Raw genomic sequence first — 15,056 nt, forward strand, 5'->3', positions numbered from 1 at the left:
GGTTTTTGTGGCAAGTGACATGGACCTGATGAATTTTATTGCAATTTGAGACACCTGACTCCAATTCCTTGGAAATATTATTTGAGTTTTTTGAATCTACAGATTTTACCTAGGAATTTCGACTCAGTTGGTGTGGAAGAGGCTGGGAATCTATATTTTTACAAGGGCCACAGGCATGTCTGGGGATCCTGCCAATCAAACCTTTGCCAGGATGTATATGTGATTTGTGACTAGTTTGTGAACTGAAACATGATTGATTTATTGTACAGTCCCAATTTCCTAATGGTTTTGACTCCATTGCATTCAAGTGTTAGTGTCTGTTTAAAAAATACTGTCTAAAAAATAATTCCCATCTTCCCTATACTTTCTACGTCTAGAAACATTTTTATCCTTTTGAGTCGTTGCAAATGTCGCCACCTCCAGGTGGCCTTCCATGATCGTCATAGCTGAAAGTAACACTTTCCTACACTGACAATAATTCGCCTTCAACAGAAGTGATTTCTCTAATAAGCTTTTTGGTGTGGTATGTGCGCCTATTTGGGGGAACATGTCTTTCAAATTATTGTGGATTCTACTATAAGGATTTTCTTAAAGACATTACCGCATAGTGTCATAATGAGGATCAGAACACATTTTCTTTTTCCATAAGAGTACTTGTATTTTTCTGCAGGCAGTGTGGCAGAACAATTAGGCTCAGGGATTTTGAAACCAGACTGCATATATTACTATCCCAACATAATTACTTACACGCCATGTGACATGGGGCAAGTTGCTTAATCTCTTTTGCCTCAGTTTCTTCATCTGTAAATTGAAGATAAGTGTAATTCCTACCTAATAAGGTTATTATGAGGATTAAATAAGTTGATATATGCATAATGCTTAGAATAACACCTGGCATTTAAAATTACTATATTAGATATTTGCTATTAATATTATTTGCCATAAGTGGTTTGTTTTTATATTATGAATTCTGAGACTCTGTTCATCACTTTTCTCTCTTCATATTGACTGAATGTAGATTTAAAGCCAAGTTTGTAACCTGATCATAACAAGGAAGGAAACATGTTTAGCCTTGTCCTTTTGTCTCTTCTAGTTCATTTCTTATCTCCCATTTAGTTTATGCAATCTTGTATAATTTTATGAATTCATGGACGTTGCTTGATATTCTTTCTGGAAAAGGGTAGGGTATATAAAAATAAATAAGTACACATTTTTTCTTTATCCTGTTAATTGAGCTGCACAAAAATATGAAGAAATTAAGGGATAACCTCATTCCAGGACAAAGCAAAATATAGAAAGTTAGCACTAAAACACAAGAGTTTGAGGGGGGGAAATATGTGTTAAAAAACAAGGAGGGTCACTGGTGGTAGTAGACAATTTTCTTCCCAATTTGCTTTGCTCTCAATATATAGTTTAGTGTAGCTATCCAGTGTGAACTTCCATATCATTTTCAGTGGGCAGATGCTCCTTTTGTGACAGGAGATGAAATTTTGGAGTCACTGAATGAAATTACAGTAAAACTAACCTGACAATTTGTAAACCCAATGCCATAATATTCAAAAAGCCTCCAGACATGGGCAACACAGCTATTCATAAGAGTTTGTTTTTTTAAAAAATTCCTTAAGTGGCTTTTTAAAACTGCTGTCTTATGTTGAACATTTTAACCATAAGAATAACAAAAACAATCCTCTCTACCCCCTTTATAAATAACACTGGATGACTAGGGATGGATTTCTATCCTTGAAATCTCTCAGAGGCTCAGAATGTTTTTTGCAAACCACAAGAGCATTACTTCTCCAAAAGAGCATTATGTCTGTGGTTGTAATGTCATCTGGACTTCTTGATTTATTTATAGCATAATTAACCAGCCATCTCAGTTCATTAACTCACGTATTTTTCTCAGCTTAGGTCATGTGTCCTGTCAAATCAAGACTTCTCTTTAATTCTCAGTAATGTCCTGATGCAGGAATACTGTAAATTCCAGATTAGGGAAAGGTCTTTCGACTCCATGACTCATGTCTTCAACTTTCATTGGACACAGCTATTCACCCGAAGACTTACACTAAGTGAGACTTGGTCACAACATGTTTTGGGTTGAGAGAGTAAAGCTATCAGAGATGGCAAAGATCTACTGATTGAGCACTAGAACTCCTTCCAAATTATAGCAGGTCCCACTTGAAGGGGAATTCTGTGCCTGGAACCCAGGCAATGAAATGTGAGTATCACATATGAATTTATTTGTTTAGGATTGTGCCAATCCTAAATGTTCTGACCATTAGCAAGTAAAGAAACCAAATAAATCTGTCATTTTAAAATGTGTTGCTATTATACAGTGATTATAGCTAATAGAAGTAATTCCAGAATTTTCATTCTGGTACACAAATACGTGGGATTAGAAAATTGTACATAATAAGCTACATATTAAAACAAAAGCATAACTACTCAGTAAAATTATTATGCTAAGGTAAAAATGACCATTGGAAAAAATCCTAACAATATTCTTGGATATTCATGGTAGGCATTCAGATAAGTACTGTGTGGAACAAAAAAGAATCTGGAAATATTTTTAAGAAATTCACTAAATATCAAAATCTTGGTTACATTTATTTCCTCTCTTATTTTTCATAAGCATTTTACAAATGCTTTGATTTTAGGTCAGAACTTATAAATGGTCCATTTAGAGTTTGGGAGAGAATTCTTTATCTACAAATGTTTGTGGTCTCATGAAATATCTTGCTTTGCATGTAGACTTCTATCCTCAGCCCTGTCTTTTGCTGAGTAAGAGTAACATATGTTTGTATGTAGAATCTTGCTTTTGGAGTTTACCCTCCAAGAACAATTTTATCAAAGAGTAAAATTTGGAAAAGAATATTGGAAATACTTTTGATCATTATTAATTTCAGAAATTTCATTTAACTTCCACCACCTTTTTCCCAACCAGCTGACTGAAATGAAGACAAACTTTATTTCTGATGATAGCAATTGTCTGTACTTTTAATGACTTCTCCTTTATGACCTTTATTTTAAGTAAATAAAATATTTTATAGTTTTTAGGAAGGAGAGTGAGGAGGGTGACACAGTGCATAAAATATGTATTTCAAATGACACATGTATATCTTTTAAAAAGTAATTTGTATCTTCAAATGCAAATAATCTTTCTGATCTAAAATCTTAAGTTAATAGTAAAAATAGTCAAATCTCTTTGTTTATGAAATATGAAACATTAATATCTCACTGAAACATAGTTTTTAATGAAATAAATATATGAGTATCAATGTTGATTGACATTTTATATACTTACTGATATTTATGGAAATATATTTAAACAAAGGAATTAAACATACTCTGCAATTTCAAAAGGCGAAATTATTTGTAGTCCAAAGTCACTTATATAAATTACATTGACAAGCAGGCATCAACTTTATAGATAGACTATCATTCTTAGAGGAATGCCATGTGAAAAATTATGATTATGGTAATAGAAAAAAAAAAGAGTACATTCTGGTCAGAAACCCAATGCCTGTCCTTAGAGTTAAAGGATTCTACTTTTGATTACAACTTCTGAGCATTCTCCAACCTGAGCGGTTTATACTCATGGGATAAATTCATGGTCTTTATGGCACTGGATCTGTTTCATAGTCCACTTGTTGACTGTTAAACATCTTATGATGAGAATAAGATCTTATTATTCTTCCTATGACTTTTCCATCTTAATGGTATCTTGCATCTTTTCTTAAATTTGGGGACATAAGAAGGACCCCATTAATATACAACTCTGTAAGTCTCTCTGGCTAATTATATCTGTCATTTAGCATTTCTTTCCTAAAATGGTGAGAAAATCCACAAGGAAGCAGAATCAGCCTTTTATTTGGCTAAATGTATTCACAGCATAAGCACCAATAAATATCCATTGAAATCTAGAACTGGATTGAATCTACCATTGTAAATTCTGGACATGCCTTGGGTAAACATCTTAATCTTTCTAAGCTTCAGTTTCCCCATCTTGCTAGTGGGCATAATACTGACTTCATATATTGCTGGTAGTATTAAATAAGATAAAAATCCCTAACAAGGGCTTCCCTGGTGGCGCAGTGCTTGGGAGTCCGCCTGCCGATGCGGGGGACACGGGTTCGTGCCTGGGTCCAGGAAGATCCCACATGCCGCGGAGCGGCTGGGCCTGTGAGCCGTGGCCGCTGAGCCTGCGCGTCCGGAGCCTGTGCTCCGCGACAGGAGAGGCCACGGTGGTGAGACGCCCGCGTACCGCAAAAAAAAAAAAAAAAAAAAAAAAATCCCTAACAATAAGACCTGGTGGGTAGAAATAGTCAGATTTTCTCTTCTGATTCTATTTATACTTTCTGTCTTCCTCCCTCCACAGCCAGACAGATACATGACCTTTACAGCTATTATTACTTTTTGTGCTTGATATTATGCTATAGTTTACTATTCTCTGCTTTATGTGTATATATTTTCTTTATTTCTGAGAAACAAAATATGAAGGCAGAGGCTATATTTCCTTGTGTTCTACCATGTAGTAGTAACAAACGGTTGGATATATGGTAAATGTTGAACATACCTGCTTACCAATTTGTTGACATAGGCCAAGACTTATTCAAAATGGGTACTTTTGACATATAAATGTTCTTAGATGTATTCTCATTTCCATGGGTAATTAGGAGTTACCCATGAGAATCATATGTCTAATAACTATTTATGGTATAGAGGATGAAATTTGTGGGTAGAAAGGAAGAAAGAAATAATTATTTGCTAAAATGAAACATATGCTTAGCTGTACTAGTAAATATCTTCTAAGCACAAGTTAAAAATACTGCCATTTCCAGTAACATGTCCTCATCTGAGTAGCTAAATCTATTATACAGAGTTTGAGAAGCTGCCGGGGATGGTGGAATGAAATTCTCACTAGAGAGCTATCTAACAGGGAATATCTAGAGAAGATTTAAATTTTTATAATTAACTGAAACAATTACATTAGTTGTACAAAATTTCTCTTGGTTTTACAGTACAGGGCTTCAAAGAATGATACTTCTAATCCATATACTAAAGCATGCAGTTTATAGCTTTTTTTCGTTTGTTTGTTTGTTTGTTTGTTTGTGGCACGCGGGCCTCTCACTGTTGTGGCCTCTCCTGTTGCGGAGCACAGGCTCCGGATGCGCAGGCTCAGCGTCCATGGCTCACGGGCCCAGCCGCTCCGCGGCATGTGGGATCTTCCCGGACCAGGGCACGAACCCGTGTCCCCTGCATCGGTAGGCGGACTCTCAACCACTGCGCCACCAGGGAAGCCCAGTTTATAGCTTGAAGATTGTACACGAGTGGAAAATTATGATTTCCAATTGCATTAGGAGGAATCATCCATTTCATAGTAATATTTACCACATTCTTGGCAAGCTATCTGCCTAATAACTGAAAGGCCTATTGTAAATAGCCTATAAGTTATTTTCAAATAGGAAATCATTTAAACATCATTTCATTTACTTACCAAAAATTTTTATTTTCTTCTCTCCAGAAATATAGTGTATATGTGAAAGTAGTTTTCATTAACAAAGACAGAAAAGGCAAATTTATAATACAATTCAGATACTAGCAATACAAAAATTCACAGAAGACCACCTTCTTTGTAAATTGACTTTATGGCTGCCAATAATACTATTAAAAGTTAATGTAAACCCTAGGATGGGATGTTAGACTTGCCTATGATGGATTGGCAGGAGGATTCTGGAACATTTCAAGGGTAAAAGAAAATAGGACTTGACAGATTAAAGAGTCCTGAGCTGTGCTCACCTTCCTCAAATTGCCCTTTATCAGATGGATTAATGCAGTCTTACCATTGGAAAAGACAGGCTGCTACCTATGACAGTAACCAAAGAGCTTACTGAATGTGGCCTGGCATTAATAGGGGAAGAACTGGAAATGTTTATTTCCCCTGTCACTATACTGAAAGAAATAGACAGCTGTTGGCCAGTGGCTTATCTTAAAATAGCTTCATTAACACAAAGAAGCAAGTTAGAAAATAACAACATAGGGACTGGAAAGTCTAAATGCCGAAAACTGAGACATCTGGCCAAAGAGCATATTTACTGGGTAAATGTGAGTTAATTTGGAATTTTGTCTTATTTTTAAGAAGGGACATATTAGGGCAGATTCATCTCTGATTAAGTAAAACTTAAAAAATGCTTCTGGATTTTTATTTTTTAAATGTATTGATTAGAAAATTTTAAAAAGGTTTTTTTACCTTAACTTTATTAAAGTATAAAGTTCATAAAACAAAATGCATCTATATTAAGTGTGCAGCTCCATGAGTTTTGAAAATTAAATGCCTATATAAACACCACCCCATATACACACATGTCCATCATCCCAAAAAGTTCCCTTATTCCTCTTTGCCTTCAATCCTACTCCCTTATCCCTGACCCCAGGTAAACACTGATCTGCTTTATTATGCCATAGATTAAATTTGCCTCTTCTAGATTTCATATAAATGAAATCATCCAGTATGTTCTCTTTTGTGTCTGGCTTCTTTTACTCAGTATAATGTTTTTGAGTTTTGTACACGTTGTGTTCCACTTGTATCAATTAAAGATTAATATAAGTTAACTATCAATTAAAGTATTAATTTCATTGTATGGCAGTTGCACAACTTGCTTACAGATTTACTTGTTGATGTACATTTGTGTTTCTTCCAGTTACACACTATTATGAATAAAGCTGCTAGGGGTATACATATCTTCTTATGAGCATATGTTTTCATTTGTTAGGGTAAATGCCTAGGAGAAGAATTGCTGGATCACATGATAAATAAATTTTTGACTACACAGAAACTACTAAGTTGTTTTCCAGAGTGGTTACACCACTTTACACTCCCAACAGTCAGGCATAGAAGTTTAAATTTCTCCACATCCTCACTAACACTTTGGTATTTCTAGTCTTTATAATTTTAGTCATTCCAGTAGCTGTACAAAGGTAACCATTGTGGTTTAATTCACATATCCCTTGTGAATAGTAATATTGGGTATTTTTTTCATTTTCTTTATTTGTATATCTTCTTTGGTGCAGTGTCTATTCAAATATTTTGCCCTTTATACTGCGTTATTTATACTGTATTATTATGTGGTTGGAAATTCTTTACACATTGCAAAATACATGTATTGTGAAGAATTTATTTCAACCCACGGCTTATCTTTCCATTTTGTAATGGTGTTTTCAATGATCAGATTTTTAAATTGTAATAAAGTTTAATTTATCCATTTTTTACTAATCAGTGCATTTAGTGTCCTATTAAAAAATACTTGCCTACTCCAAAGTCACAAAGATTTTTCTGCTATTTTTGCTTTTAGAAGTTCTACAGTTTTAGCTCCTACATTTAAATATATGCTAGATATCAAGTTAACTTTAGTATGTGCTGTGATGTAGGGTTGAGTTTCATTATTTTTGGGCTATGGATATCCAATTGCTTTAGTATCATTTGTTGAAAAGACTACATTTTAAACTTAGAATTACTATAGAACCATTGCCAAAAATCTGTTGAATATGTACATGTATGCTTATGCTGCTTCTACACTGTCTTGATTATTGTAACATTATGGCGTATCTTTAAATAAAATAGTAAAATGCCTCCAAATTTGTCCATTAAAAAAAATTGTTTTGGCTATTCTGGGCCTTTTGCATTTCCATATAAATCTTAAAATTGTCTTTCAGTTTCTACAAAACAACCTGATGCTATTTTGATGGTTATGTATTGAATTTAGGGAGAACTGAAGGTTTAAAAATCTTGAGTCATCCAATACATGACTATGGTATTCCATTTATTTCTTAATTTAAGATATCAATTGTAATAGGATATTTATACATAGGATGTTCTACATATATAATTATAATGTGTATGAATAAAGGCCATTTTATTTCTTTAATTCCAATCTATTTCTCTATTTTCTATTTATTTCTATATATCGATCGATCTACATATTATCTATCCTTCCATCTATATTTTAATATCTTTTTTCTCACCTTATTGTGCTGGTCAGGACCTCTACTATAGTGTTGAATAGTGATGGTGAAGATAGACAAGCCTTGCCTTGTTCCTAATCTTGAGAGAATTGTTAATTCTTTCATCAGTTGCATATTAGATGAATGTTGAGAAAATTTGCTGTTATTCCTAGTTTGCTGAGAGTTTTTATTATGAATGGATGTTGAATTTTGTCAAATGATTTTATATTAAATCATTTGACAAAATGATTATATTAAAATGCATATATTAAAATGACCACATTCTCTTTGGTTATTTTGCTAATATAGTACATTATTTTGATTGATTTTTGATAACAAACCATCCTTGCATTTCTGGGATAAACTCCATTTTGCTCTTTTTATATAATGTTGGAGTCAGTTTGCTAATATTTTGTTAGGAACTTTCATTATTATGTTCATAAGGGGTCTTTATAATTTTCTTCCTTTGTTATGTCTCTGTTGGATTTGATTTTAGTACAATGCTGGCTTCATAAAATGAATATGGAAACATTTCAGCTTCCTTTACATTCTCAAAGGCATTGTGTAAAATTGGTATTTTTTATATTACAATTTTGGTAGAATCGTCTATAAAGCCATCAGAGTCTGGAATTTTCTTTGAGGGGACATTTTTACCTACAAATTTTATTCTTTTAATAGATCTAAGTCTATTTTTTTATATGTTATATTCTTTTGTCAGTTTATAAATTAGTGTCTTAGGGAATTTGTTCATGTCAACTTGAATTTATTGGCACCAAGTTGTTTATTACATTACCTTATTGTCTTTTAAATATATCTAGGATATGTGTTGGAAATCTTCTTTTATACCTAATATTGGTAATTTGAGTTCATTTCTTTTTTTCTTTATCATTCTAGCCAAAGATTTAAAACTCTTATTGATTTTTCAAAGACTCAGCTTCTGGTTTTATTGATTTTCTTTTTTATTTGTTCATTTGTAAATTTCCTTAATTTCCACTCTGATATTTTCTTTTTTTTCACTCACTTTGGATTTAATTTTTTTCTTCAGCTTTTTAAGTTTAAAGCTCAGATGACTGATTTTACTTATTTTTCTTTTTTAATATATGTATTTAAATCTATAAAATTTACTGTAAATACCACTTTAGCTACACCCCCTGAATTTGGATAACTATCTTTTCCCCATTACAATTTTTTAATTTTTTTTTTTGGTTTTATTTATTTACTTATTTATTTTGGGCTGTGTTGGGTCTTTGTGGCTGTGTTGGGTCTTCGTTGCTGCGTGCGGGCTTTCTCTAGTTGCGCTGAGTGGGGGCTACTCTTCGTTGTGGTGAGCGGGCTTCTCATTGAGGTGGCTTCTCTTGTAGTGGAGCACGAGCTCTAGGCGTGCAGGCTTCAGTAGTTGTGGCACGTGGGCTCAGTAGTTGTGGCTTGCAGGCTCTAGAGTGCAGGCTCAGTAATTGTGGCACAGGGGCTTAGTTACTCTGCGGCATGTGGGATCTTCCCAGACCAGGGCTCGAACCCATGTCCCCTGCACTGGCAGGCAGATTCTTAACCACTGCACCACTAGGGAAGTCCTCCCCATTACAATTTAATTAAAAATATTTTCTAATTCTTCTGTGACTTTTTTGATCTATAGATTATTCTGCAGTGCTTTGCTTAATTTCAAAATATTATAGGGTTTCCTGATTTTTTAATTGATTTCTGAACAGATTCATATAGTCAGAAAACATATTCTCTATTATTTCAATTATTAAATTCATTCCTACTTGTTTTATATTTTACTGTTTAGTCTATATTGGTGAATATGCCACGTGCTCTTGAAAAGAGTGTATTTTTCAACATCAGTGTGTAAATCTCAGTTTGGCCAATTTATTAGTAGTGTTGTTCAATTTTCTTACTGATTTTTGTGTTTCCTTATTTTCTTACTTCCTGAGAGAGGACTGTTGAAATATTCCACCATAATTGTGGATATGTCTATTTCTCCTTTCAATTTTTTTATCTTTAGAAATTCCATTGTGTTTTTAAGAAACATCTTCCATTTATCTCTTCATTATGTTCAAGTTTTCCTTCAAATGCTTAGACACATGTAAAATAGGTTTTTGAAAGTTCTTGTCTGTTAATTTCATTATCTCTAATATTTATGAATCAGTTTCTATTGACTGAGATTTCTACTGCCTATAGGAAACATTTTCCTATTTTTACACATATGTAGTCATATTTTATGAGATCCTAACATTACGACTACTATATTGTTGAGTCTCTGGATTTTATTGTTTTCCTTTAAAGAGCATTGAAGTTTGTTCTGATGGGCAATTAAGTTAATTATAGTTCAGCTTGAACTTTTTGAAGCTTGCTTTTGTTAGGGGCAGGGGCATCTAGATAGCCTTTACTCTAAAGCTAGTTTAGCTCTACCACTAAAGCAAGACCCTTCCAGTGTTACTATTATGTACCCTGCATGTTTAACAAGTTTGTTTCATTTTGGATAGTCAGAACTCAACCTGTCTCCTAACCCAGTGTTAAGTTACTGAAATTGTTTAGCCTACAGCTTGCAGGTAGTTATTCTTTGTCAAGCAGTTATATTTTGCCTGGCCTTATGGAGTTTCAGCCTACACAAACACAGCTTAATACTCAGCCAAAAACTCAAAGGAGCTATACAGATTTCTAGAACTCTTTCTCTGCAGAGCACTTTCCTATCTGGTCTTCTGCACTACAAACCTTTACTGCCTTAGTATTGCTTAACTCTGATTTTTGTCTCTTTAATCAGGGAGACTAGCTTGCTTGGGGACTCCCTACTTTTCACAGTCCAGAAAGCCTCCACGGGCAGAAATCTGAGCCAGTTACTGGGCTCACTGGGTTTGTACCCCTTCTCTCAAGGATTACAGCCCTGTATGGCCTGTTGTAGAATGCCTGAAAGCAGTTGTTTCATATATTTTGTGTAGTTTTCTAGTTGTTTGCTATTGGAGAGCAAGTCCAATACCAGTTACTCCATTATATCCCAAAACAGAAATCTACAGGTAAACATTTAGCAGTAAGTTTCAAAGAAGAATGGAAAAATATATACTGTGATTTTATTTTTTAAAAGTTCAAAACCTAAGTCAAAACTAAATTATATTATTAAAAGATTCACGTGTAGGTGGTAAAATTTAAAGAAACCAGTAAGATGAAAATAATGATCACTTGAAGGGAAAGAATGGAATTGTGGTCAGAAAAGGGCACACAGTGGAGCTGGGGGCTAGAAATGTCCTATATCTTAATGTGGGTGGAGATTACATGAGTGTTCACTTTATATGTATTCTTTGAACTGTACGTACAGGCTTTATGCAGCACTCTATATGTATGGCATGTCTCACAATTTAAAAATATTTTATGTGCATATACATATATGCCTATAATGTTGAAACCACTGGAAGAGGATCCTGTCTTTAACTTTGTTTCCTGCTCTTGAGTGGTGACATCAGGAAGGGAATAGCTGGTCTTTACTGTCCCTGAAGAATCATGTGATGCCAATTTTGATGCAGAGGTAACACAGAACTTAATAAAATCCCTGGAGTTCAGAGGCATTTACTTTTTTCCCCCAGTATTGCTATCAGTATTATCCGTGAAATGGTCTCCCTTGGAAAAAAGACATGCTCTGTAAGGGAAGTAATAGAAAAGTTTGGGTAAACATTGTAACACCCTTAGTTTTCAGCATTTCATAATTTCTCAGCAGAATATCAGACCATGTATCTTCTCTTAGCCTTGAGGAGCCTACAGCTTTTGTGTCTGTACTCACTAATGGATATCACTTTGTCTTATATGTATCATTTTGTTTGGTATCCAACCTCTCCTGTTATGAGGCAAATCTGAGAGCCCAAATAGGGGGTGCTTGAGAGCCCAAGTCACTGTCAATTGAACTGGATTAAAAAAAATGTGAAATATCATAATTGCCTAAGAAAGAGCCTCTTATAATGTAGACAATGTCCTTTATTTAGTATTCAAAGCTTTCATGGTTAATTAACATCCATGTATAAAAAGACCCTTTTGGCTTTCTGGGAAATGTTTATATTTTGTTTTATTTTCCCCAGAATATTTAGTCCATTTCAGTTATCAGGTAAAGAATTCTGATTCTCAACCATGAAAAAAGATAATATTCTGTTTTTTACTCCGATAATGATGATGTAGAGTTTTTGAAGTTATTCGTGCCAATATTCAGTCCCAAGTGCTCAGTGGAACAACTGCTCAGTTTGGGGCTCTGGATATGCTGAGGCCAGATGCTTTAACTGACCCATAGAGTAGCTGCAGAACAACAATAACATGAGTTCCAACATGTTAATTAGAGAGAAGCACTAGGCATGAGAGATTGTTTTGGATTTATTCGTTTTGAAGGTTTACGTGAATCAACCCAATATAACGTGGCCTCTCCAGTATTAAGTTCATAGTCAAGGGATAGGAATATAAGGGGAAATGCTGCAATTAACCCATGATATTTGCCTCATTGATTCTCCACCCATTTTGTATCTCATAATAATGGAAAGGAAAGAACACAGTCCCTTCTAATGTGAGAATGACGTGTCTTGTCCCCATTGTACAATGCTAACTGCTTAAGGATACTACTGAGTTATTGGATTGTCCAAATTTTTATTAAGAAAATAGTCAACAAATGTAGGAGGTCTAGATATTTCAGATGAGTGCTTGAACACCGAAACCCTGGCATATTTCTTGTGAAATTGCTCAGTGTGAAGTTGTATGGCTTTGTTTTAGACATCTCTGAATAAAATCCCATTAATAAGTTCAAGGAGTCAAATCACATACTTCATCTCCATTCTTAACATGGATCCTACACTTGTTATGTAACAGTTGAAATATATTTAACTCTGACTTTAAGAAGGCTGGGGCTGAATATATTCATTTAGTATTAACTATCTTTGTGATTTTGAGCAGTTTCATTTTTCTAGCTCTTTGGGGCCTGAATTTTACAAAAGTGAATAGTATTTGCCTGAAGGCAACTGTAGGATCTTTTGTGATATCAATTACTGAGAACTGCTTTTAATAATAACTGTCATTTGTTGAGGGATTAAGTCATGCTTATGTTCTAAGAACTGTGCTAAACAGTGTGCAACTCTGTGAAGTTGAATGCTATCTGAAGGAAAATGGTTGAGGTTAAACTATAACCAAAAGGTACAAAAAGTAAATGCCTAAGATAAAGAAAGGTTATATCTAGACTGAAAACAAAATACTAGAAATAAGATTCACATTAGAAAATACAAGAACTATAAGAGGCACTATGAAAATTTGAACCATATGGGTCTGAATGCAGAGGAAAAGAAGAATAGGATAAAAACCATGAAAATGAAGATAATAGGTATGGCAAACAGAATTATAAATGATCTTAAAGACGAACTACAAAAATTGGAAGAGAATTAGTGATCAAAGTGCTCATTAGTATTAACACCTTCCTAACTTTAAAAAGTACTTTAAGTATGAAGACTGAAAGGAGTTGCTTCTTACAGAAAAGAGATGGTGAATATAGAACCCATGTAAACAGATATTTCAGACTTTTTTCATTTCAAGAACAGGTAAACATTCTATAAGTACCCGGAAAAAATGGTTGTATACAAACAAGCAAAATTCAGGTTAAGATTCAGACTACTTTGTAATATTAAAAGCCAGAAGCTAATGAAACAAAAATCTATGAAGTTTTGAAACAAAATCTGTAACCCAAGAGTTTTACCCTTCAGCTAATTATCATTTGTGATGAAAAATTTTCTTGATTGTGTAAAGATTCCAAAAATACACTATCCAGAGTATGGGTATGTTCGATAGAAACTTATTTTTACTTAGGGTAATGCTACTTGGATTTTAAAACTCAATAGACCAAAACTGACAAAGCTACTAAAATTTACCAGTGCTTTATCTGTGTAGAGTATAATGTTTGCTGCATAGAACAAAATGAGCACTTGATTAAATGTTAAATATTGTTCTATAAACTCTTAGCTACAATTTTAACTGTCTGAAAAATGACCCTTCAACAGAGCTATTCACGCAACAAATATTTATCCACCTCTCATTACAGAGGTTTACAGTGAAGGAGAAGAAGCAAACCAGTAAACAGACAATTACATTCCAGTGACTGGTGTTATGATAGAGAAAACAAGTGAGTGTTACGAAAACACAGTGAGGTACCTCCTAACTACCTCCAGAGGTAGAAAGCGTCACAAAAGAAATAACACCCAAGCTTAAACTTCAAGTTTATGGAGGAGTAAGTGAACCAAAGTAATCCCAATCAAGCATAGTCATTACAAAAGCCAACAGGAGGGAGTTGTGTTGCTAGAACATAGAGCGTGAATGGAGGAGTGGTAACAGTTATTGAAGGCCAGTGCTCTCTGGCCTCATGCTCTGTGGTCACCATCTTAAAATACTTAATAATTTTGTCTCTGAGTTTGTGTCTTATAATTGAATTCTGATAGGACAGTAGAATATGTGCCAATGACCTAGAATAACATACTGTTTTGATTATAGCTTCATAATATAGTTTAAAATCAGGGAGCATGCTACCTCCAGCTTTGTTCTTATTTCTTAAGGTTGTTTCGGTTATTTGGGGTCTTTTGTGTTTCCATACAAATTTTAGAGTTATTTATTCTAGTTCTGTGAAAAATGCCATTGGTATTTTGATAAGGATTGCATTGAATCTGTAGATTGCCTTGGATAATATGATCATTTCAACAATATTAATTCTACCAATCCATGAGCACAGTATATCTTTCCATTTGTTAGTGTCACCTTCAATCTCTTCCATCAGTGTCTTATAGTTTTCCAAGTACAGGCCTTTTACCTCCTTAGCTAAATTTATTCCTAAGTATTTTATTCTTTTTGATGCAATTGTAAATGGGATTGTTTTCTGAATTTCCCTTTCTGATAGTTCATTGTAAGTGTGTAAAAACACAACAGAGCCTTTCAGCCATAGTGCATGACTCGGCTCAGTCCAGTTCAAGATGCTGACAAACTTCAGGGCTGGTGCTTGAAAGAATCTTTTCCAGGAGATAAGGTTTATTTGAACATGTGATGATTGAGAGGTTTTTGCT

This window comes from Lipotes vexillifer, unplaced genomic scaffold (assembly GCF_000442215.2).
Source record: "Lipotes vexillifer unplaced genomic scaffold, Lipotes_vexillifer_v1.1 scaffold96, whole genome shotgun sequence".
Lineage (NCBI taxonomy): Eukaryota > Metazoa > Chordata > Mammalia > Artiodactyla > Lipotidae > Lipotes > Lipotes vexillifer.